This window comes from Misgurnus anguillicaudatus, chromosome 16 (assembly GCF_027580225.2).
Source record: "Misgurnus anguillicaudatus chromosome 16, ASM2758022v2, whole genome shotgun sequence".
NCBI classification, from domain to species: Eukaryota; Metazoa; Chordata; class Actinopteri; order Cypriniformes; family Cobitidae; genus Misgurnus; species Misgurnus anguillicaudatus.
In genome coordinates, this window is record NC_073352.2 from 3560471 (window position 1) to 3587580 (window position 27110).

General features: G+C 37.1%; 1 protein-coding gene across 4 annotated transcripts in view; it reads right to left on the bottom strand.

Annotated features, from left to right (window-relative positions):
• Nucleotides 1–27110, bottom strand: part of frmpd3 (FERM and PDZ domain containing 3) — a 193763-nt gene that overhangs the window by 93776 nt on the left and 72877 nt on the right. For 2 of the 4 annotated variants that reach the window (XM_055178404.2, XM_055178399.2), the window contains exon 2: nucleotides 5471–5555. The gene's annotated coding sequence lies outside the window, so the exon portion shown is untranslated. Of the gene's footprint in view, nucleotides 1–5470; nucleotides 5556–18856; nucleotides 18961–20577; nucleotides 20781–27110 lie in introns of those variants that run through there. The other 2 variants (XM_055178400.2, XM_055178401.2) reach the window with 2 other exon arrangements.

Below are 27110 nucleotides of genomic sequence, written 5' to 3' on the forward strand. Positions count from 1 at the left end.
TTAACGATTAACATTGGCTGCTAACGTATATTTAGCATTTTGAAGTCAACGCTATCTGACGAAGCTCAGGCTATTTAATGTGCACTTCCAGTGTACGATACCTCAGAGTTGTCCTAGACTCGACGCGGCGCTAAGTTGCGCGTCCGGTGTGCAACCCCCTTAAGTCAGGAGTGATGATTAGAGCCCGAACGATTTATCGGTTTGCCGATTTTATCGGCCAATATGAGCATGTCGCAGATATATCTGTATCGGTGTATAAGCCGCAGATATGCAGCCGATATGAACATTTTTCACAGAACACAGAAATGCTTTTAAATGATGCAAGTACGTGTTTGTCCAGCAGAGTGCACCCTACTGTTTTGGTACTGGTGGCTCAGGTCACTGTGTAGTGACACCAGCCAACCAACCCCCTTCACTTCAGTCAGTCTCTTAATTCAGGTGGCGACAGTCACGCAGTGTCTTCACAACATTTACACCTGGTATTAAGACGCTTTGGCCGATTGGATTATAAGTGGACCAGAGAGACACATTCCCGTTTACACTTGGTGTTTTTAATCCGTGTCTTTTGTCCATTTGCGAGTTGTTAAAAAAGCAAGCGGGAGAAATGGCGCAAGGCGGATAACTGACACGTTTAAACTGACGCGCAGTCGCACACAGTATGTAAGATTACAGCTGCTTGTGTTGTTACTGAACATGCTTATTTCATAGCAATTGGTTGAATAAGCTCACGCAACTTTACACCCTCGCTAAATAAATGGCGGAGAGCAGACGCTTCGTTTTATAAAAGTCTCAAGTCTGCGCCGAACACTGTGGGTTTGTGTTATAAAAACGTTGTGCACTACATTAAACATTAGCCTACATCAGGGATTCCCCAAGTGTGGTACGCGCACCCCCAGGGGTACGCAAGCTGCCACCAGGGGGTGCGCGAGAAGAAAAATGTAATGGCGGTCGGTTTCTTTAAGTGGGATTTTCCATACAATAAATGAATAAAAAACATTTCCTATGTAATCGCTTTTATTTTAAATAAAAATAAACTATAATTTATTCGTTTTTGATAGAAACATAGAAGACAGCTACTGAGCTAAGCGTAGCTGCTTCTGGTCGTAGTTTCAGATGGTGCAACAGGCGTAAATATTTTTCACAATGTTGGACGTAGCTAAGCTAAATTTATCCTTGTTTGGATCCTAAGGAATGAATGGGGCTATGCTAAATGCTAACACATTCACAACACGCTGTACAAAGATGAAGTGCACGCATTGATAAAATATAGGTATGTATTAATTCATCTAAGTTGAGGTAAGAACATTGTAAAATATTGAAAAACGGTGGTGTTTTCCTTTAAAGGTACACAATAGATCTATGGTATGTCCTCACAAAGGTAAAACCTTGTATTATGTTTAGTATACCTGTAAAGAAACTAAACGAAATGTTAGGGTACCACCCCATTGACGGTAAAGATACACATCAAGAACGGCTGACTGTCAGCTGATGCACGCTTGACTGACGCGGCCTACCTGAACTGACACAATGCTTGATTTTAGATCATTTAAACTTTTTCAGACTTTTATGGGAGTTTGTGGAGTGATGTCTGAACCTAAATAAAGTGAATTCTTCACAGGGCTTCACTGGGCAGAAGTAGAACATGTTTTGCTGTTTACGCAAACACAAAATCTCAGTATTTTAATGCAAACAGTCAATAACTGGATTAGAGAAACTGTATCTGATCATGCTGCCATCAAGAGGTCCTTAAAGAGTTAACAGAGCATTTTAAAGAACATGGCCAAATGTAGGAAATAGGCATAAACATAAAAGCATAATTCCACAAATCACAGAGAAAGCAATGTCTGATCTCGCTCCTAATACTAAAGAACCAGACAGCTAATGTACCAGACAGCAGCTTAACGTGTGCAAACCAAACAAACAAACAAACAAATTGATAATAGATACAGTAGTGTTAGGGTTTACAGCAGGGGTTCAAGTACAACACTCTTCATCTCTCGGATTTTAGTACACTGTAAAAAAATGTAAAACTCGAAATATAATGAGAACCACCTCACGCAACTAAAAGCTTTGCACCATAAAAGAAACAGAAGTGTTTTTTGAGATTTGAGTTTAAAGTGTAATTCAGTAAGTCTCAGTTTCGTTCTAAATTCTGGCTTTATTTTCACTTATTAATGGCTCCAGATCACAGCAACTCCAGATCTCATTTCACAAATGTTCAGTTACAACAAAGGAAAACTTTTCTTTAGCCACTTTATCTTTATGCAGCATTAAAATGCAACAAAAATGTTACATACTAGGGTGGTTAGAGAATATACAAACACACACATGACAAATATGGCAGCCATGAACCACATCACCATTATGTGAACAACAACAACATCATGAAATAAGCCTGCATAAAATGCACTGCAAAAAAATGACTCTTTTACTTAGTATTTTTGTCTTGTTTTCAGTAGAAATATCTAAACATTCTTAAATCAAGATGTATTTTCTTGATGAGCAAATGACCTAAGAAAATAAGTCTAGTTTTAAACGTATCAAATTTAAGCGAATTTGTGCCTAAAACAAGCAAAAAAATCTGCCAATAGAATAAGACATTTTTTGCCAAATTTTTCTTGTATAAAAGGAGCATTTCACCCGTGGAAACATTAATCTTTATTAAAAGTGGAACATATTTGTAGTCGAAATGTAACATAAATTTAGAATTTGGTGCCTATTTGACAGAGAAAAGGGGTGTTTGAAGTCTCACCCCCTCAACAAAGATATTGGACTTCCTTCTTTCAATGATGCAAAATGACGATTTTTACATCATTGAAAAAAGGAAGTGCAACACTGAAATCCATATTTCTCCCGTCTCAGGGGAAACGGAGGGAATGATGCATGACCATTCTAAAACATGACTGGGTTTCTAACTATACAAAGCTTAATGTAAATGGGTGAAGTGTCACTTTAAGTAAATTCAAGAAAAAAATTCTTATTCCATTGGCAGATTTTTTTTACTTGTTTTAAGCACAAATTTACTTAAATGTTTTGTCTAAAGACTAGAATTGTTTTCTTGGGTCATTTGCTCATCAAGAAAATACATCTTGATATAAGAATTTTCAGATATTTCTACTGAAAACAAGACAAAAATACTACGAAAGAAAGTCATTTTTTGCACAGTGTATATACTTTAATCTTTTTTGCAAAGCATGCTGGGAACTCACAAACCCTCATCAACAGTGTAAAAGTGTCCTGTTGGCTTTCTGTTGAATAAGCTGGGACAACGGTTGGTAATTTTTTAGGAATATATTAGGAGCAACCTCGTAAACAACCCACAGTTTCACCTACCTACACCAGATGTGAGTGTGTGATAAATCAAAGATAAAATATTATTATTAGAAACAGCACAGCAGAAACCCTACCACTGACACACTTCAACTGTAACTCAGTTTACACATGGTAAAGATGGCCGGCTGGCACTAAATAACGTTTTATAAAGCTTTATTTAGTGTTTCTGTTTTTACAAAATAACATCGCAGTAATGTGAAAAGGTACCACACTCTGTGTCGTCATAGATGGAGGCATCAATGTTACATGTGGTGGTTTGACCTGAGCTATAAATAGCAGACATATGTGTGATCATCACTCTTTAAATTCAGATTGAACAGCCTGGCTTCTGCATAGCAATGCATGCTAAATTCATGAGCTCTAATGCATTGGTTTCCATCACATGTACAGACTCATTTCTAATGCGCTCAGAGAGAATAGAGGATTGAAAAAGCACAGCGATGTGCAATACTTTAGTTAAACATTATGAAGGATTTAATATAAGGTAATAGGAGGATACTCATTAGAAACAGAGGATGTTTGGCAAAATTATGTAGATTATGATGATTTGTGGAAATCCTCTTCACAGCACTCTGCACATCTTTAAAACCTATTTGTGTCATCGTTTTGTTGATAGATTTGCTACAGGGGAACTTCTTTGTCGGGGAACAGAGAGTACAATGCCTTTTCTTCAAACTACTACTGATTTTTAACTTTAGTTAACCTGTTGAACAATCTGAAAATGTTGTTTCAGAAACAGAATACGAAACTTTGCCATTGGTTCATTTCTATCAGTCATGTTATCAAGGTAATGCCTTTGTATTGTCAACTAAGGGTGTCACGATTTCGATTTTAAATCGAAATCGATCAAAATTAATTCACAACCTCGAACTTCGAATTAAAAAATGGGATTGTCGATGCTGCCACGCCCCCATGTCACGTCCGGTCGGCTTGCCAAGCGGGGGAAAATAAACTCTCAGAAGCGCCTTTAAAAACGTCCATCCAGCGGAACGCAATTTATATTTTAAACACGAGAGATGTATTGCTACAACTCCTTGAAATGCATATCATAAACAGGATAACTACCTAGTGATCTGCACGTGCACGAGAGAGCCGCCAAGATGCAGCGGGTTATATTTTAAACAAAAGGTATAGTTTGCCTCAGCTCACATGAAACGCATAAAACTGAACAAAAACGTAAGGATTATTACTTTAGTTTATGTTTAGACTTTGGACAGATGCGAGAGCGCGTGCACGTGAGACAGAGAGAAGCGCAGCTGCTTGACGCACCGGTTTTATTTCAGATAATAGGAGTCCAAGACACGCGCATTAAGTCTGCGTGCAAGAAGGAATTCTCTCTCTACAAGCTCTCTCTCGTAAAGTAAAGCCCACAAACCCCCATGCGAGGAAAAGCACGCAATGTGCATGCATGTGAAACTATAATAATAATACTAAAAATAATAAAGGCATATAATTTTTTGTCTTAAAAAAATTCATTTAAAAATCGAGAATCGAATTGAATCGTGACATCAGAATCGAAAATGTAATCAAATCGAGGATTTGGAGAATCGTGACACCCCTAATGTCAACATGTTTTAATGTCAAAAGTATTTGTTTGGTCAAATCTAGTTAGCCCTGTAATTGTTGACTTATTGTCACACTGCAACAAATTAATGTCTGTCTTAGTTTTTTAATATAAATATCTGTAAATTCTTAAATTGAGATACATTTACTTGGTAAGCAAGTGGCAGAGGTTTTTTTACTTTTTACAAGTAAGAAAAATAAAATTTATTCCAGTTTCAACTTAATTCAATAAACTTAATTTTAAGTAAAAAAACTCTTGATTTTCATCATTTATTTTAATAAACAACACTTAATATCTTCAGCCACTTGCTTACCAAGTAAATGTATCTCAATTTAAGAATTTTTAGATATTTATTAGAAAACAAGACAAAAATACTAAGAAAGACATTCACTTTTTGCATTGTGGCACTGATATCAGCACTGTCTTAACAGAAAGTGCTCACAGGTTTTCTTCTTATTTCTCATAACTAGTGGAAGTTACTTTTTATTTTACTATCACCAGTCTATATAACTTTAAACCACAAGTCTTGCATTTTGCATTTTTCATGCAGCACATGGATGCGTTTTGACTTACAATGTTTCTGGAAAAGGTGTCGTGGACGGCTGGTATGTTTGTCCGGGTTCAAGAATCTCAAATCCTCTTCGTAGAGAGAGAGCCACTATTAAACAAAGAAAGAATGAAAACTATTTTACAGTCAATTTGAAATTTTTAAACAAATGACATGCATATTTAAAGGTGCAGTGTGTAATTTTTAAAAGAATCTCTTGACAGAAATGCAAAATAATATACAAAACTATATGATCAGGAGTGTATAAAGCCCTTTATATAATGAACGTTATGTGTTTATTATCTTAGAATAAGATGTTTTTATCTACATACACAGAGGGTCCCCTTACATGGAAGCCGCCATTTTGTGCAGCCATGTTTTTACAGAAGCCCTTAACTGACAAACTTTTTTACTAAGTTGTCTCCAACGATGACATGTTTGTCCGGTGGCGGCCACCGTAGCTTCTCTATGTGTTTCAAAAGCAAGAGGTTAGCAGTGGACTGAGCTAGAGTTCTCAACGGGTCGGGCTGGCCCGACAAACCCGACGGGACCCGCGAATTCGGGCCGGGTTCGGGTCAAAAATATAAGCAACTGAGTCGGGTCGGACCTCGGGCTTAATCTCTTACGCTCTGTGAAAAAAATTATTAATCATCACTGCTGTTCACCTTAAAGAAAGTCTGGTCTGGCTGCTGCAACATGCATCACAGAGAGGGGCGGGGGATACCAATAAGCTCTGGGGTGGATCATCAACGGATCCAGACCGGAGCTGCCGGCTTCAGAGCAGATCCGTTGCGGATCCGCCCCGGAGCTTATTGCTTACTGCGTGCACGCCTGTTGCCTGGAGAAGAAGAGATGGAGAAAAGTAAACTTGCCGCAGGTGAATTCACCGTTGCTTGCTACTACAGGAGGAGAAGCCGCTGGCTGGGTACATGTTTGAGTTCTTTTTACTTATTATTGTGTGATTTTTAGGCATATTTATATAGCCTATATTTAAAGTTTATTGTTTACGTTGTTTGTATTTTTAAAAGGCGTGAACATTAAAGCTTGGGTTGAATTTCCGTCTGCTGGTCATGATAATAGCCTACTACGTGTATGAGAAAAAAAAGGCAGGGGGGGGGGGGTCGGCGGCTTCGGGCCGCAGGTCGGGTTCGGACAGATAATTCACGTTGATGTGTCGGGTTACATCGGGTCCGGGCTTTAAAAGCCACGGGCCGGGTCGGGTTGTAATTTTCAGGCCCGTTGAGAACTCTACACTGAGCCGTTGGTTGCAATTCACAACCTCACCACTAGATGCCGCTAAAATTTACACACTGCACCTTTAAGAGAAACATCGTAAATATATAGTGACACATTGGTAAATTTCACAGAATTTGGCTGGTTAAAAGATGCAGGTTGTCATTTTAAACAGTTAGGCCTACATGATCTGGTTAAATAAACCTGTTTGCTGAGGATCACACATGATGGTCGGTCATTGATAAACATACATTTGATGATAAAAAAGAAAAAAGAAAGAAGGTACTAATTATAATTGCTTACAGTGGATTTTTGTGTATTGCTTTAATGTAATGTCAGGTATTGTATTGTGTTGTTTTGTCTAGTGAACAAACATTGTTTTTGGCAGACACTTTTCACAATGGAAACCATTTTAAAACACGGTGTGTACAAATCACATTACTTGAAAGCAGTAGCGGCTCCTGACTATAAATTTAGGTGGGACATATTCTGGGTCGTATCATATGATTAACTGCTAGTGGTATAAGTTTTACATTTAAATGACTGAACGCATGCAGAATACTGAGCAGAAGTCTAGTGTCATTTTTCCATTTAGTACAACCGGACAGCCAAAGCTTTGTGTCATTCCACGACCCTTAAAATGCCCTAATGAACAACTTACCATTGGCCATTTGGCTGTTGCTAAATTTTTGTTTAATGTCCATTTTCTCATTAAATGACAATCAGTAGAATTCTGTAATAAAAACAGAATTATGTAAAAGCTAGAGGGACAGATTCAAATCTGCCCACATGGCTCTCTATTAGGGCTCGCTGCATTTCCATTTTCACCACAAATTTATAGGAAAATGTGGAGGCTCAGCTTGGTTTACATTTTCAAAACAATAACATTATAAATAAGAGTGGAACAATGTTGTTTTCACCACCCAGAGATGGGTGGAAATTTCTAATCATATTCATGGATGAGGTAGTTTTTTATTACCTGTATGTTTAATTATTATGTGCCATCGTAATGAATTAGCTGCAAGGCACAACAGCTGCGTGTTATATGCTGAATAACTTTCACATTTGTCCACTCAAATGTTGTTAGGCGTTAATGACAAGAAACAAGATATTATTTAAAATAAGAATTATATCTTAAATCCTTGGGAACCTTTGTGTATATAACGCAGTTCATATTGTGGCTTTAATAAAAAGAAGCTTATATATCCCCTAAAATGCGGTACAACAGCAAATGACATTATTAAGTGAATACTAAGCCAGGATGCTGCTGTACATTTACCTTGTTGAATACGCATTTGTAATTACAGTTTTTCCATTTAAAAACTCTGCATAGGCAATTCGCTTTTGCGCGAACGCAACTGGCTTTTAAAGGGTTTTAACTCTCGTTGGTTTATTGCACATTAAGCCCAAAACACTGATTGGCTGTCATTTTTACAGTAAGGAGACTCTTGTTATAGTGCTATAATTTAAAGCCTGATTATAAAGGATCAAGAAGGATGTTATGTGTCAGAAAGCATGAAAACAAACCAGTGTTTTGATCATGAAAAGAAGCAGCAAAGTACTCTGGAGTCTTTAATGATGACTTCTGGGTTTTAATGTACACAAAAAAGGTTAAGTGGTAATGGGACAGTTTGAATGGATAATGATTGATAGTACATAAGGTGTCAGTCTGTCTCGTCTGCAAGTGCCGTGAAACAATATGTCCTAAGTACAGTACTCAAAACAGATTTACAGCAAAATTGGTGCATAGCAGCAGATGGTGTGTTGTATCAGGAGCTTTGGGGAATGAGTTCAAAATTCTAGTATGAGGGTGATACGAGATCTTTGAGGAAATTGATTTTCTATAATTTGCCCTCCGCTGCTTGTGTCTCTCTTGTCCTGTTACTCTAGACGGCCGAACAGCTTTTAGATGACATGGAATAGGTGTTGAAATGGTTGATGCACAAGCATTTGCATAAAGAGATGACAGGAAGAGAAGTTAATGAGGATCATGAGATGATCTGATTCTTACAGGTGACTTTGGACTGGGGCTGATACCCGTTTTAATTCGCTGCTGTGATTTGTTTGTCTTTTTTTAGTATGTCATGTCTAGAATAACCTTACTGTACTGTCAGACTTAGTTACACTAAACAGCTTAAACTAAAATTTTATTGTATTTAATGTAAGATATTTGTGCTACACTCTTAAGAAAAATGGTTCTATATAGTACCAAATAAGGGTTCTTCAGCTTGTAACAATAGCAGCACCCTTTCTGGTACTATATAGAACCCTTTTTTAGATGGTTCTATATAGAACCTTGCCTTGAAAAAGTGCTAAATAGAACCTCAGTGGTGCTATATAGAACCCTTTCATTTATCAGCAGTCAGGAGGATTATTTTTTATTTGTTTTTTTTTCTTATTTTTAGCACTTTATAAGGTTTAACAGTTTAAAAACAGAACTTCAAGACATCAGAACATACTTTTATTTTCACTTTTTCATTACATGAGGTGTCATACAATAATAAATATGTTCATTAAAATCACAATCAGAATAAATATATGAATTATAATGCAAATATAACAAATCACTACTCAGATAAGATATGAATGTTAAATAACAGCTTCAATATTAAATAAATTAACAATACAATTTGGCAATTAAAATCATTTTAAATAGACAACAATTACATGAAATCAATAAAATCATGACATGCAACATCAAAATTTGCAAATGATAATAAATCCTGAATATTAACATATTATTGACATTACATTCAGATGTATACATTTTAGCACAAACAGATCGATGACATAGAATACAAATGAATGGGATGTTTATAATGCATTATTAACTGTAAAAATAAAAGTCAATGGATTGTGTCAATCTTTGTAGAATCTCACCAAAAAAGTCCATATTATTTTCTTTACGGGATCATCCAATACTCCATCCAATGTTCTTTGTTTTGTTGCAATGATGCTGAACATTTAGTCAGATAAGAGTAAGATAAGAGATGGTCTGCTATTGTCATGTTGATCTTAAGACGCAGGCTGTGATTAACACAGCTCTCCATCACCTGGCCGTGGTCATCATCATACAAGGTTGAGCATCAGGCTGAACAAGATTTGGATCTGTTGAAGATGGGAGAAAGGATAAGACATGGAGACAAAACAAGTTAATATTAGCCTGGAGTTTGCTTACATACTGTATGTAAAATATGATTTGACAGAAGTTTTAATATGACTCTGCTCAAGCTACCTGTTTTGTTCGTAAATAGGTGAATGCTTGGTGAAAGATTTATTTATAAATTAAATTCATTCAATTCACATAAACCACTGTTATCAAGCCAATTGCAGACCTGCAGAGCTTCACTCACGATCCACCTACAACAGATAGACAAAAATAATTATCACAAGTAAATGTGCCACAAGATCACACACACAATCTCCAAAATGTTTAAACAGTAAATAACTAATATTTTAATGCCAGCATTGAAAGTAACATGCATACACCACCTTTAAAAACAGGATGTGTCTTTCATATCAAGCGGTCATACGCACTGCCTTCACTCCCAGCATAAGAAAGATTACCTCACATACGAAAACTCTGAATATCAATAAAAAAGAAACTAAATACATGGTGTACTACCTTCTTTTGAAAATTAGTTTAATAAACTTAATGTAAAATATACATGTATATGCTTTATAACAAACACTATAACAAATCATTATCCTAAGTCATTGTTAAAGCAGAGTCCCTGAAATACATCATTTAAAACAATATGAAGATTACCTGCTTTAAAAGGAATGAAGCTTACAGTATGTTGACCTGTTATAAAAGAAATAAATTACATCAAAAACACACAAAACCTCAATTTACAAAATGTTTAAACAGTAAATATTATTATTTTAATGTCAGGATTGAAAGTAACATGCATACATCACCTTTAAAAATAGAATTTGTCTCTCGTATCAAGCGGTCATACGCACTGCCTTCACTCCCAGTAAGATGACATCACATATGAAAACTAAACACATGTTGTACCACATACTTCTGATAATTAGTTTAATAAACTTAATGTACAATATACATGTATATGCTTTATAACACTTTAACAAATCATTATCCTAAGTCATTGTTAAAGTAGAGTCCCCTAAATATATAATTTAAAACAATATGAAGCTTACCTGCTATAAATGGAATGAAGCTTACAGTATAAAGTTGACCTGTTATAAACGATATAAAATACAATAAGAACACACAAAACTTCAATTTTCAAAATGTTTTTAACAGCAAATAACTATTATTTTATTGAAAGAAACATGCATACATTACCTTTACAGCATGTGTCTCTCATATCAAGCATTCATACGCCATGCACTGCCTTCACTCCCAGCAAGATTACCTCACATATAAAAACTCTGAAATATCAATAAAAAAACTAAACACATGTTGTACCACATTCTTTTCATAATTAGTTTAATAAACTTAATGTAAAATATACATGTATATGCTTTTGAACACTTTAACAAATCATTATCTTAAGTCATTGTTAAAGCAGAGTCTTCTATCATTTAAAACAGTATGAAGCTTACCTGCTTTAAAGGTAATGGAGCTTACAGTATAAAGCTTACCTGTTATAAAATAAATAAATTACAATAAGAACACACAAAACTTCAATTTTCAAAATGTTTTTAACAGTAAATGATGATTATTTTCCCCTCTTACCTGTTTGTGATGTTAGTCTGCAGGCAGTTCAGCAGAACTGATGATTCAGAGCTTTACAGGTGAAATTAATCAGGAGGCAGCTTGAAAATAACTGACTCAATTTAAAATCCAAAAAGGAGGGAAATAAAGAACCCTTTTGCCAAGACAAAGAACCATTTCAGCAAAAAATGGTTCTTCAGTAAGCTATGGTTCTATATAGAACCTTTACCATCATTTCAGAACCTTTGAAGAACCTTTTTTCTTAAGAGTGTAGAAAATATAAAACATTGAGATTTTTATCAAACTGTCTAATTACTAATTCTGTGTCAGTAAGGTCCACCTCAAACAGGGCCGGATTATCCATAGACGGGATTGTGCGAGTGCCTGGGCCACCAGCCAGTGGGGGGCACCAAGGGCTCCAGAGTGCGACCAAGTTTTTGAGACAGCGCAAGCATTTTTAAAATTACTCGGGCATGTGTTACCTGCACATTTGGAATTTAGTTGTTATTTCATGTTAAAAGACGAGTAGATCGCAAGCCCACAAGTGTGCTGTGGTGGATTTAGACATGGGCAGCTGCCAAGGGCGACAGTTTTTGTGGGGAGGCGGTTGCACCCGTAACAAAAGTCGGCTTATTTGCACAACACGTCAATCGTTTTATGTCACCATGCGCTCAGTTAATCTACCCATGGGTCTATGCAGCCCCACATAAAGCCGAACACATCTTAACACATTTCACTCAGAAGTGACATGAAATACCCATGTCTCAAACAAGATCTTAATGAGGGCCTCTTTCAAATCTTTCCTCTAATGTGACATGGCAAACTTCAAAGCTTATATTTCCTCCTTGAAATCAGACAGAGATAAAGCAATGCACTGATGGCACAGACACATTCATGAATTTAGGAACAGTTCTGCTCACAGGAAAATGGAGTGGATGAATGTTTTGAAATTGTATTCACCTGTAGTTTAGCGCTCACACACCCAGTGTCTGGACATACTTTTTATGTACCAGTGAATTAAAACTGAACACATCATAGACAGGTCACATTTACTACCCATGGACACTCTGAACTGTGACAGAAACAATCTACTGCTGCTAATGGAAAAGACCTCCCTCTTTCCACAGGGCATTACAGCGGTCCATCACAACAGCGGTCCATCTCGAAAAACTTCACCTGAAACCACTCGTGCAACAAGCATGAAATATGCACCAAACCTTTAAAGGTGCCAAAGAATGTAGGGATGCACGATCTTGATTTGTTTATGGCCGGTTTTTATACCGATTTTCTTAACAAGCAAATTGGCCGATTACGATCCGATTTCCGATTTTTTTTTCTTATCAAGCAACAAACAAGAAAGAATGAAAGTATACATAAACAAGATGTTTATTTGTTATTTAACAGGCTAAACTTGGTTTTGGCTATCAATAACTGTAACCATCTAAAATTAACAGCAGTAACTGTGCAGTAGGCTACATTCAATACAAACATAAGTGGTTAAATGAGACCATGAAAAGGGTGGTTGAGTGAGGGTTGATGGTCTTGCCTGTTTTGCATTATCAACAGACTTTTGAGACTTATTGTGTTCTATCAGGTGATGAACTTAAATGTCTGACCATGTTTGATATGGTGAATGCAGGGCTTTCAGGTTTTATTTAAAAGTGAGATAACATCTGTTAGGGGAGGAGCCCCTCTGCCCCACCAAATTCTCAAGTTTTTGCTAGCAGTTCAGTGTTACCTTTGTATCAAAATGTATCAAAATTAAAATGAAATCTGTATTATATACACAGTAGGATTGCAGCACTTGCCGTCAGCGTGTATTTAGAGATAAGGTTACATGTTCAGTACTACATGGCAATAATGAAATACATCTTTGCAGTGTTGCCAACTTGTCGACTTTGTCGCTAGATTTAAAAAAGCAACTAGCGACAAATCTAGCGACTTTTTCTGGCGTTGTTGGAGACTTTTGGAGACTTTGTGCCTTGAAAGCATGTATCATTCACTCTTCTCAACAAGCAGCTATCATTGCTTCCGTGGGCTCCACCCCCATCATAAAGAACAGGTGACCTAGTCCTCGTAGAGCAGAGTCTCTCCCAGCTGCAGTCAGGGCAGGAGGTTCATCTCTCCGCCTCCAGACGGTCTAATCGTGCATGCGGGAAGCCGGAGCTGCCTGATCACGTGATGGCTTTCATTTATGGCGGGATGTAAATAAATGGTCTTTCAATAAAATAAATGACTGTACAAAATTAATGTATTTGAGTGAGCTGAGCAGCAGCACATTCAGAACAGACAAAGTGAATGGAGTTGACGCGTTAATGAGCTTACGTTACCTGCATAACAACGTTTCCAATCATTTATCAGTTTATCCTCATATATGTTTTAAAACTGGACTACTTGGACATATAAACATGAACATGTTTCATTTCATGAGAACAGAAGCAGATAAATGAACGAGAAAACATTTTTATGCATTCATGTGAAACGTGAAAAGCCAATGTAGTAAGAATGCAAATACGACGTGATGACGTCACGGTTATGTTAATGACGCAAAATAATCTAGTGACATTTAGCAACTTTCCAAGCAAGCTTTAGCTACTTTCCATTGAAAATAATTGCCAATACTGCATCTCTGGTCCTTTCATTAATTTCAGGAAGCCTCTACGTTAGTTTCAGGTAAGCTAAAGCTTCTGATTGCAAAGCAGTTGGAGAGTTTTTTAACAAGTCAAGCATAATTTAACGCGTATTCGGCTATATTCAAGAAACCTGCGTTATTTACAGCATTTATCGAATCTTGCTCTTCTAACTTTCACTCTGTGCGTGCACACGCCGCACGCGCATACACGTGATTGACATCAGAGGAGCGTGAGAAAAACTTGAGACGGCTAAACTCGACAGATAACTTCCCTGCACCTCATCCATTAATTGTATAGAGCAGGAAAAGTTATCAGTCTCTTAGAAATACAAGGTGTGAGTGTTTAAACTGACTGAAATGCGTGTATCTCACAGTGAATGCGTGAGACTTGAGAGCCCTGCGAATGTACTGTTGTTTCTCTGCGATTAACGTGTCCTTTAGAGACATTGCAGCTTGCAATCTTAATGTCCTGCACACAGATTTCGAAATGCTTTTGCACAAAAGACATGTTTGCGAATGATAAAAATGTAGTCTGTGCACCCGGGTGCACTTCCGGAAAAATCGCCCGAAAAAATACAAAAAAACGGCTGGTTGCCGATTGCACAAAAACCGTCCGGTTCCGATCTCTGCCCGGTCAACCGGTGCATCCCTAAAAGAATGCATTGCAATAATCTGTTAAATTATTTTCTGATATCTACATAGAAGGTGTGTGGCTTTATTAAGTGCAAAAATTATCCAGAAACCTTTTTCCATTTACAACCCTAGGATTTGTCTATTATTTTGAAATGGTCTATTATTACCTTATTTGATAGGGTCATGAATAAAAATGTTGAGCTCTGCTGATTGGCTGTTTCTCAGAGAAGCTCCTTCAGTAGCTCTGTCTGTGTACACTCTAAAAATGGCTGGGTTATTTTTTATCCATGTTGGGTAAATATTGGACAGAACACACCGCTGAGTAAAAATTGACCCAATGCTGGGTTGTTTTATCCCAACTTTTGGGTTATTATAGCACATGGTTTAGAGGTCTACACAGGTCCAAAAATTCCTACCCGAACCCGAAGAGACCCATGAATGTGCTAGACTGAACCGACCCGGACCCGTCTGTTATTTTGAAAGCTGGACCCGGAACCGACCTGGACCCGTCTATTATTTAAAAGCTGGACCCGAACCCGTCTGGGAAGACACAGACCCAACCGGCAAAAATTCTTTAGCTAAATAATAATTTATACTGTTTGCCCATTTGGATTATAATAACGATTGCTCGTTTAGTGTCAGTGGCTGCTTTCGTTAGCTTCACTTCTTTACTATCATCTCTGTGCTCTTCGAGCAGAGTCTGCGTGAAAACTTTTAGATATAACAGCAAGACGGTAAATTTATAATATTATTATAAAAATTAGAGAAGTCAGTGCAAAACGCGTGGTATGGCGGAATGTGAGTGTGAGTGTGTATTCTCTGACTCGGGTATTACCCACAATCGACTCGGGTATTACCCACAATGTTAAACAGACCCAGGACCAGAAGTAATAGATTGAGACCCGACCCGGCTGATCATTTAAAGTATAGACCTTGGGGTCTTCCGTGTAGACTTCTACCATGGTTTAATAACAACATTGCAACATTGGGTCATTTTTAACCCAGCAGGTGTTTTGTCCAATATTTACCCAACAATGGTCAAAAATAACCCAGCCATTTTTAGAGTGTAAACAGATCTTATGTTTGAGGCTATATCAGAAGAAGATACAGATTTTAAAGGAATAATCACTTGTTTGGAGATTGTTAATGAATGTTTCTTAGTGGTAAGTTTGTGTTTTTTTCAGTATGGATCTGCAAAACGTAACTGTAACGTCAATAGTAGAACTTCAGCTTAAACACTAACTAGCATTAGCATATAGCATTACCTTGCATGCAACTCAAAATGTCAGCAGTCACAACTAACAATTACAATTAACAAATGTAATGTAATTGTACTTAATTTAAAGGCAGGATAGGCAAGAATTATCTAAAAAAATATTTTTACAAATTAATTTAAACTGTCTTTATATACCAATACATAAGTAAAATGTAAGTACTCTGAAAAAGAGAGTATAAAAGACGAGTGTCTATAGACCTCTCACGACTGTTTTAAACACAGCTAATTTTTCCATTCACTCCACCCCCTCCCTTCTGAGTTTCTTCTAAAGCCACGCCCCCAAAACACACGACGCTGACAGGCTCTGCTGAGACGAGCGTAGAGGAAGGAGCGCGGAACATGTGATTGTGACATGATGTTACTACATGTAATAATACACCTAACTTTATCATTATGAATATAAACAAATAGGATGGCTTTTAGTACTCACTATTAAGCCAGTGTTTTGCATGGAACAGTTTTCGTAATGAAAGCATTGTTGACTCTGATGAGGACTACACTCCGGAGACAATACCGCTACCGCATCGTCGACTTGAGGAAAAGCCACGCGATATTTACTCTTGTTTGATTTCTTCGTTTATTCCTTTTTTGCCTCGTTTGCCTTCGCTGACTGCATAGGTACTGTGAGTTCTGAATGCTCTTTCTCTGCCATACTTTTGCTCTTCCTAGAGTGCCACATGCACGTTCAAATCAATCAGGTGTGCGCATGTGTGGGCCGATCCCATAGCAACAGAGGTGGTGACATGGTCGCGAGAGAGAGTGATAGTCGCACAAGCCAATCATTTGTTTCATCCCGAATGGAAATAATGAGCTGTGTTTAAAACAGTCTACAGACACTCGGGTTTTATACTCTCTTTTTCAGAGTACTTACATTTTACTTATGTATTGATATATAAAGACAGTTTAAACAAATTTGTAAAAAAAGTTTTTTTAGATAATTCCTACCTATCCTGCCTTTAATGTTGGGGGCGTACATCTCAACTGTAACGTCACAGTTGGTGTTATGTTGAGATTGGCCTGTTCTCCAGCAGGCTTAATGACACCTTAAATAGATTTGAGGTTTTTGGAAAATGGCCTATGGATCCTTGAACCTTCTACACAATGTGAGCAAAAATTGTCTGTTTGTTTGTTTTTGGTTTTACTTGTAGTCATTTGTATAGGGCCTACCAAGGTACACAGGGTCGCCTGGGTGGCACAAAACTTATAAATATCCCTGTCTGTGTGACTCCTCGTCCATATGGATCTAGATGATAAGAGGATTCTTCATTCAGAAGGCCTTAAAAATTATTTTTCAAGAGAGACCCACAGAACCACTATCTGCAGAACCTAAAGTGTGCGTGTGTTGCATGTACAGTATGTCTCCACCTTGACACTAAAAGTTGTGTTATACAGGTATAAACGTGTGACCCTAATGACAAATATTAACTGTACATTCTGTCTATTTTGCTTGTTACAAGGTTAAAGTTAACATCTGTAAACAATATTACATCGTATGGTTGCATTGATTTAAAAAACGATTAATGCTGTGGGTCCAATAGGTCGGCAAACATTGACCACGTTTACATGCACACCAATAATGCGATTATTTTCAATAATGCGAGTAAGGTCTTAATCGCATTAAGATGTTTACATGACTGGAGCTAACTTCTTCACTCCGGTTTACATGCAGTTTTTATTTTTGGATTATTCACACATAGCCCAATGCAGAGCACAAATTTTGAACTCACATATATGGTCCACTGTTTTAATTTACTTACGTTAAATGACAAACACGTTGTTATAGATGTATTTCATTATCCAAAAGGTAGGATATTAACCTACTACGGTTACGCGAAACGCAGCGAGTTGAGGACATCTGCTGGTTTCCCGCTGTGTAAATGCAACAAGAACAGCTCTATTCAGTGACATGTAAACAATTGCAAAAAGTTTTTATTACAAGAAATATCCAATAGGTAATGCCGCGCTCGTTGAGCGAATTAGCATGAAATTATCATGATGTGGTCACTAATATATTTAACGTTATAATTATTGTTATAATGTCCCTTAATGGTTTAATACACTGATGTCGTGTTATTTGAGCTATTTCTGAATGAAGACAGACTGCTGACAGCGAGTCGTGTTGGCAGAATTCATGTAAAACTTCCTAATGTCAAGTTTAAAACGAATTTGTGCTTAAGGTGCGTGACTAAAACACACGTGCACTTAATTAGTGCGGTATTAATGCGATTAAAGCATTTACATGGACGCATACTGCGATTATAAACGGCGTACGCCACCTCTTTTAATGCGACTATACTTACTGCGATTATGAGCTTAATCGCATTATTTTTATCGAATTATTGCGTTTACATGAGGTAAAGTATAATCGCAGTATTGACAAAATCCCATTATAATCGCATTATTAGGGTGCATGTAAACGCGGTCATTGCCTAAGTAACAAATTTATGAACACCACACAAGGGTTAAATATGAGAATACAAGCTCATAATAATACTGAGTATATTTTTATGAGCCAGTTTGTTATGATAGTTTATACTTTTAAATGAATCCAGGGGCTGTAATATTAGCTTAAAAGCGAACATGTTTTGATACATTTGAGAAAACAAAATCAAATGATCAGTTCCAATTTATCTACCCTGAGACGACATGTTTTCAAACTAGCACATCTACATAACCTTCAAAACCCAATTATTCAAAAATCTCAAAAGCCCATATAAACCTGCCTCTAGGCACAAAATAAAATAAATTCCTGAGCATGGCAAAAAAGATTTGTGAATATAAGTACATGCTAAATCTTAAAATCACACAATGCATATGTAAATACCTACGGTAAATACACATTTTCAATTCTAATGTAGCCTAATACCAGATTTAGGACATGACGTTTAATATCAGCTAAATGCATGAACTGACAGCAAATGTTTACAAAATATAAAAGTATTCTAAATTGTTACCCAATATTCTTGAATAAGATCTTGTAAATGTCCACTTTGAGCTCCACGTGTGATCTGCAGATATGATTTGGCGCATTAGTTGTGTTTGACTTCGCACGCAGCTGTGCAGACCTGTTGGCGTATGACATCACAGTATCACGAGAGTGATTCGAGAAGAGACAGCTCCGTATGTTCTCGGGTCACTCTCGTGGTGCTGTGATGTCATGCACTGATCGGTCTGCGCATCATCGCATGAAGTCAAACACACCCCGCGCGAGACACACAAAACCGCTGCTCAAGAAATTACCTTAAGAAATTAAAGCATCTGACTAAACATGATTATAATATCTAAAATCTTTGAATCAGTTAAAAGTTTTTTTTAAAGTAAGTTTGAGTGTTAGACAATCACTAAGTTATTCGGTCTGCCTCAGCTGTGAGTTTGTGTGAGCACTACTTTCTCAGTTAGGGTTGCCAACTTTCTGAAATGGAAATAAGGAACGGGGGGGGGGGGGAATGGGGTTTGGGGGGGTTTGCCTGACATGCCCCCACTGAAGAGAATTTTGAAAAAAATAACCCCTGAAATAAAGACTTCTGGTGAAAATAGTGGAAACTAATTTATACATTTAGATAAATATATTTCATACAACTTCTTAGGCCTAAATATTTAATGAATAGCAAAGTATGCCTAATAAGTATACAAGACTGAACCACATAGATGTGAAATATAAAGGCTATCATGATCATTTTGCCAACACCATGGTTTTATTTAAGTTTATAATACGCCCTCTTCAAAGACCCCACCCCTTTTTAAACCTTGAGCTATCTAAATCCATAATTATTTAATAAGAAACCCATCAGAAACGATTGACACATTATGAGACGGGAGGGAGCGGGACACAGGAACAGAGGGAGAGCACTGGAGAGATATATATGTGGATATATATGTTAGGCTAAACCTGTTCTATCTCTTTTAATTATAATCACTTTCTTATCAACTATATTTGAGTTTTAAAAATCCACATAATTACATACCATATGAGCCTCTGGAGACGACTGTTGGACAATGAACCTTGACATTGCTCCATCCTGTGCCCGCAGCCTCTCGCTCCTCTTGTGATTATCTCCTCATGCGTGCTGCTTTATATCACACACTCCGCCGTGACAAACAGAAAAAACGCGACGGCATGGTACAATTGGCCTTGTATTCATTGTCCCTCACGCATTTCAGCCACGGGTAGTCATTTTCCCATTCAATTCTATATTTTTGTTCTCGTTTCTTTTTCGCCGGCTGCTCGGATGCAGTCATTTTTACATTTCCCGCTGTTGTCACTTGTCGTCATCGTTGCTATGATACGTGACATCACAATGACTGAAACGACCTATTAAAAGGGCATTCCCTGATTGGGCTGCAAGATGTTAAAACGCTATACGCTGATAGACAAACAGAGGGAGAAATTACCGCACCGTCAGGGTTTTCTTATACAAATGACGCGGTCTTCGTTCATGGCTGACATATTATAAGCTATGTGTCTGTCATGTATTTGCACTGAATTAATTTTCATAAAATACGGAACAAACTGCGTCCCGTATCAGTTCAATACGGAACAAGAATTTTATGTGTCAAATACGGGACGATTCCGTATTATACGGAACGGTTGGCAACCCTATTCTCAGTACTTCGAAAACCAGCTGGCCATCAACAAAGAAAAAATCTGTGAAGCATTAGACTACTTAAAACTCACATCGAACCAGAAGAGATGCCCTCCATTAGCCCGCAGGTAACAGTTCAAGAGCAGGCCAGCTCGTTCGTTTGTTCCGCCCGCCGTGGCACGTTACGGCTTTCTTGTGTTGAAACGAAAGCCGTCCGAGACTGTGCTGTTGTCTGCCAATGTTGTATAATTTAATTGACCACCGATTAAAGTTCACACAGGTGTTTTTAATCCGTGACCTGACGTGAGAGATTTACTTTGCAGCTTTGCTTTGCTTTAGCTTCAAGTATCTGCCACAGTTTGAACATATTGTAAGACATTCACAAGTTTGATTATTTTGATAGCCTACTATACGTAAATAACTTTTTTATAAATACGTGATTTTTGTTTAAATGTCACTGACATAGCCTACAGTACATGTGCTAGCTAGTGTATTCACCCTCCTTAAAGTAGAAAATAGATGTATATTTTAATTTGCATCAGGGATGGAGAGAGAGGCATTGGTGTAGGATGAGCACCCATAATTGGAAAAATAAATTAGTGTTCATAATTATTATCTTACTATTTTTTGGTTACTAAACTGATGTTTGATTGATAGTTGTTAAAGGTGACCTATTATGCCACTTTTCACAAGATGTAAATAAAATCTCAGATGTCCCAAGAGTATGCTTGTGAAGTTTTAGCTCAAAATACCCCACAGATCATTTATTAGAGCATGTTAAAATTGCCACTTACGTGTTAGCAAAAATGTTCAAATGAGCCAATGAGGAAAAACAAGATAATCTCACGCAACAAAAATATTGGGAAAATTTGCGGTGATCAGCCTATGTTTCAATCAGTTTAAACACTCAGTCATCTGACTGTACTCTGCATAATAAATGTGCGTTTATGAATTATGCAGAGGGTTACACAAATAACGACACAGCTCTGGGCTCATTATACTTTCACATGCCATCATAAATGTTTCCAGCATAATACCAAGGTAGGATTATAAGGTATCATAAGCTAGTTAGTATACATGGTGTACAATTTTATTGTTTTGACTAAAATCTAAAACCAACTTTATCTGGACTCGAAACTCTCTGGTCTCAGTCTTGACTCGGACTCAAACCTCTCTGGACTCGAACTTGACTTTGGACTTGAATCAGCTGGTTTCGACTACAACACTGTATAACAACATTGTAGATCATTGAATGGCAACTTTTTAACAGATGTTTAAATGCGAGAGACATTGAGCTTTGCACATTTTTAGTTTTTCTAATCAACTGTTAAAGAAAGTTATCACTTTAAAAGTAAAAATGATTTGTTTTAGAGGTCACATTCTTCCTGATCCCATTTTTTAAACCCTAGTTAGTGTGTAATGTTGCTATAATAGCATAAATAATACCTGTAAAATGATAAAGCTCAAAGTTCACTGCCAGGTATTTTCTTTAATAGAATTCACCTTTCAAAGCCTATAGCGAACGGCCGGTTTGGACTACAGCCCTCTACTTCCTGATTTAATGACGTCACTAAAACAGTTTTTTACTTAACTCCGCCCACAGGAATATGTCACTTGCCAGCTAATCTAACAGCAAGCTAAGCTGCGTTTGAATCACAACACACTAACTGTGCTTCCACACCACCCCCGGAGAGAGTGTCAATAAAAGCTCTGGCTGCCTTACTAACGACTATAGAAAAGGTATAGTGACGCTCGAATGCATTCTCTGGAATCCTGTCAAGCAGAGGTTTCCGTCTTCTGATTGGATGCTGCAGAACGTTTCCACCTTCCGTTTGGTTGCCGTCGAACCGCGTCACGGCTCATTACCATAGAGTTGAGCTGATTTCAACTTTCCTTGATGCTCACACCGTACATGACGTGTACATGAGTGTCCCAAATTTTTTCTGATTTGGGGTTGTAGGTAATTTTCGATTTTGGATCTTTAAAATATAATAAACCATATGTACAACCCCAAAACCCTACCTGTTTGCATTTATTTAAAGGTCATTATAGCTGATGTTTATTAATTCTTAGACAATTATAATGAAAAATCATACCGTTACGATTTATTAAACTTGTGAAAATATCTTTACCTTATATTTTTCAATGACCCTTCCATTCCCTAAGAGCTAAATCCATGATCCTGGTATTTCCAGCACCATGCTTCATTTAGCTACAGAAACACTTTTAGCTACAGAAAGACTGCAAACAAAACAAAAGTGTCTATCACAAAAGTAAACTGTCACTTACTTACATAGTCCTTACCATAGGCCATTGAGATTGAATGGTTTAGAAAACAGCACTCTTTCTGTTTCTGCCAAAATGTATTGTTGAAGATCTAAGCAAAATGTTATAAAGTGTTCATTTTCTGAAAATATGTCCTCATCTTTGACACTTATTGATCTCTTGAGATCTGGCTGAAATTGCAGTCCCATCAAGTGGGCAGACGCTCTTCTCTGGATGTGTCCATGTAAAGATGCATCGTCTGGTTGATGCATTGCTGATTATGCCACAGTTCTGTGATGAATCCCTCAGAAAAGAGCTGCAGTACACAACAAAGATCTGAATGAGCTGTGATATACACCGTGAGACACAGTGTCATAAATAATCCTGAAATATATCAAGATCTAGATCATACTTTAGGTCTGCAGATCACATGTGAAGCTCAAATGTCTTTTTCAAGTATATAGGGTAACACTTTACAAATGCTACACTGACATTATAGTGATTACTGATAACTAATTGGAATGATAAACTAAACTGATCAGGCACTAATACCGGAAATATACTGTGGTTAATAAGTTCAATTTAGTTTCGACATCCCAAACAACGCAAATGTTAAAGGATTTGCCTGAACTGCGCAATTAAAAATCATTTGACACTAATCATGCCTATTAACTTCAGGTTCAGGTGTTGTCAATATGAAGTGATTAAGTTTGATTTCACATTTCAATAAAATGTGGCATCTGCAACCTTGCGATAATGAATTGCGTAGCTGCAGATCAATAAAGCTGATACATTACAAAGAAAATAATATGATTAATAGTCACATAACAAAGCGGTCCATGTGACTTAGAAGATAACTCGACACTTTGTCATTTCAATTTGACTTTAACGTTAATTTCTCATTAAGTCGAGTGTCAAGGTAATGAATGCTTATTGCTTTGAAAGCAGATGGTGTGCTTGTCCTGTTATTGAGGTACTTTTAATGATGGATATTTAGTTAGTTCTGTGTTACAGCAGGTTTAGAATGAACCTAATCTACATTGACCACACATTGTACTTCTGGAATCTCAAATTTTTCAATGAAGCTGAATATTCCCAATAATTACAGCAAAGCCATGGTTAAGATCTATGCAACGCATACAGTACTGATGAAATATAATTGTATATTGAAAATATATAATTTACGCAATTTATTAATGACCTAATAGTTCATTTGTGCAAGCACCATATTACGACGTCAAAGTAGTACGTGTAAGCGATAAGTGTACTCTAGCGGCCAGCAGGTTATACAAAAAAAATTTATTATAAGCAATTTGTGTTGCAAACCTTGCAAACTGAATCCATATGATCACTTTATATGAAGAAATCCATGAATGCAACGCACAGCCATTAGCGCCTCACATTGTTAGCTAACGTAATGATGTCATTGGTCACAAGACACACACATCATTGCTTCTTCTGCCGTCAGTGGTGTAGTGCAGGGTATACGCAGGTATACGGAGTATACCCACCTCTTTATTTGATGGCATGGGGTATACCCACTTCTACTGGGGGCATACATTAAGAGTATACCCACTTCTCCAGACACCACTACACCACTGTCTGCCGTCAGTTATATTTAAACGAGTGTACACCAGATCTGATATTTACAGCGGATTGACATCACTTCTGTGACTTTTCTTCATATAAATCGATCCTTTAACCTCATTACACTTGGAATGTGTCAAGTACTTTAAAAAAAAGTTGTGACTGTTTTGTATGCTGTTTTTATATTATATAATAAATAAATGGGTACGTTATTTGTCCTTAATGCCTGAATAGTGTAATGTGTATTATAAATACAATTAATCCGGTGGTTTAAATTGAAAATCATAACCCAAATCACCCTAATATATTAAGTTTCACCTGCTGCCGGTAGAGGTGATAATTTAGTAATATGTAGGCAAATGCCCAAAACAATCCTATGGAATGGAGGATAGGTAGGGATAAAGTGTCTGCCAAATTGTATTTAAATTGTATATTAAGTGAAATTACTGAAAAATGTATGACATTTTGTTCATTGCATTGGATTGTGGAAGATTGCACTGAAAATACTGTGGGTAGCCTGGTTTGAGGAGGCATCTGGATAAGCGCAGTAATATTGATGGAAGTTTGAGCGAGAGGGGGAGTAGTCAGGACGGGCCGCCGAGGTCGAAGTGCTGCAAACTAAGTGCTCTTCCGCCATACAATATAATTCTCATTTTTTATTCGCTTAAAAAATCGCAACGTTTTATTTTGTGCGCCCATACTTACTGGTGTAACTACTCATGTAACAGTCTATAAATAGGGAAAACATGGAAGTGTTTGGTGGCTTCTAAATTAATCCCTGTTTGGATCCTAAGGAATGAATGGCGCTAGGCTAAATGCTAACACATTCACGACACGCTGTACAAAGATGAAGTGCACGCATTGAAAAAAGATAGGGATGTATTAATTTGTCTAAGTTGAGGTAAGAACATAGTAAAATATTGAAAAACGGTCTTTTAAAAATTAATAGAGAAGGTGCCACTCTGATCTGAAGCTGCAGATTGTTCTATAACCGAGCCCCAACCACAGAAAAAGCCCAAACCCTTCTGCGTTTAGTCTGGACTGAGGAATTAAAAGCAGATTCTGATCACTGGATCTAAGGCTTCTAGTGGGAGTATAAAAGTGCAGTAACTCTGACTCTGAGAGATAACTAGGGGCTTGGTTATGTAAAGATTTATACACCAGTAAGAGAACTTTCAAATCTATATTTGGACAGGCAGCCACTGGAGGGCTCTCAGTATGAGGGGGATGTAGTCACATTTGCCACTATTTTGAAAAAAATCTAGCAGCATTAGATAAATGTTTCCATTTTAACCTGTAATAAAAGCAGATAAATTCTGCAAAGGTTGGCTTTAAATAAAGTCATGCGTGTGTATGTGTGTTGGTATATGTGATTTATGGGGACATGAAGAGTGTATAATGACATGTTTATTATGCTATAAACATGGTTTACGAAGACACAGAAGGTGTCCCCAATAAACTGAATGTCTTTAAAAACATACTAAATGGTAGTTTTTTATAGAAAACTATCGTTTTATAGTTTTTTATCTGCCAACAGGTTTTTGTGGTTTGGGTTAGGGACTGGGGTAAAAAATGCATTGCGTTTATGGAATTGTGTGTGTGCGTGTGTGTGTGCGTGCGCGCGCGTGTGTGTGTGTGTGTGTGCGTGTGTGTTTAACCGTTTCATTCTCACGCTTGTGTAAAAAAACTGAAATGAGCAACAGAGAGATTCAATTGTAGACAGAGATTTCCACTCACATTCACTCTGATCTCAGAAACACTTACCACCTGCTGTGCTGCATTCACTTCAGTTTTTAGACTATCTCTGTCTCTGTCTCTGTCTCTCTCTCTCTCTCTCTCTCTCTCTCTCTCTCTCTCTGAAGAATCGATTTTAAAATTTAAAGAAGAACAGAGGAAGAAGTTGCTTTACCAGAACTGAATCTGTTGAAGTCTTTGGGATTCGCCAGTCTTTCATTTGACTGATATTTCAGCCGAGACATCTCTTGCTTTCATTTAAAATCAGCAGCCACTTCATGAGAAACTCGATTACTATCTGGGGTGTAACAACCTCAATAACATACTTAATAGCATTTAATACCACATGTATAATGCTCGTGTGCAGTGCTGCTATAGAAATTTAGAAGACATTTAGACAACATACAGTAATCTTCATCATACGATCAGTAACTGATGATAAAGCTCTCGGGAATCGTGTTTACGAAATCGGTTTTCTGATTATGTGTTAATGCTGGTAATGAGTATTTCAGTAATGATAATGAGTTGCATTATGTAAAGCTGCTATAATTTTAATTTTAATTATTTTCATATATAACCGTATATCCATATAAGACTTGCAGTCGAAATCAACATGGAAATTGTCCGAATCGAAACCATAGTTGTTAAGACGTGATCTGTATGTATTTTCAAAAGTCTTCCTGCAGCAAAATGAAAGAATATTAGTAGCAAACCAGACGGAAAAATGTTAAGCAATCATTAGTTTAGCATATTAATGAATGCATGTCTGAACATGCTTTAAGCAGCTCAGTAAGTAACATTATTAACCATAATGTGGTTTAATCATATTAGTGTACTACCCACTGGTACTTAGGGTTTAATGCTGAGCGGCACCGTTAGGAATTGACTTTTTGGGCTGAAATTGATCTAATTTTCTGCCTCATTTTGGTACTGGGTCTCCACTATGGTGCATCTCATCAAAACGGTAATAAGTTATAAATCAAGTCACCCAGCGGTACGTTATTGATCTTCCTGAATGTGTGTTTACAGCTAACTAGTC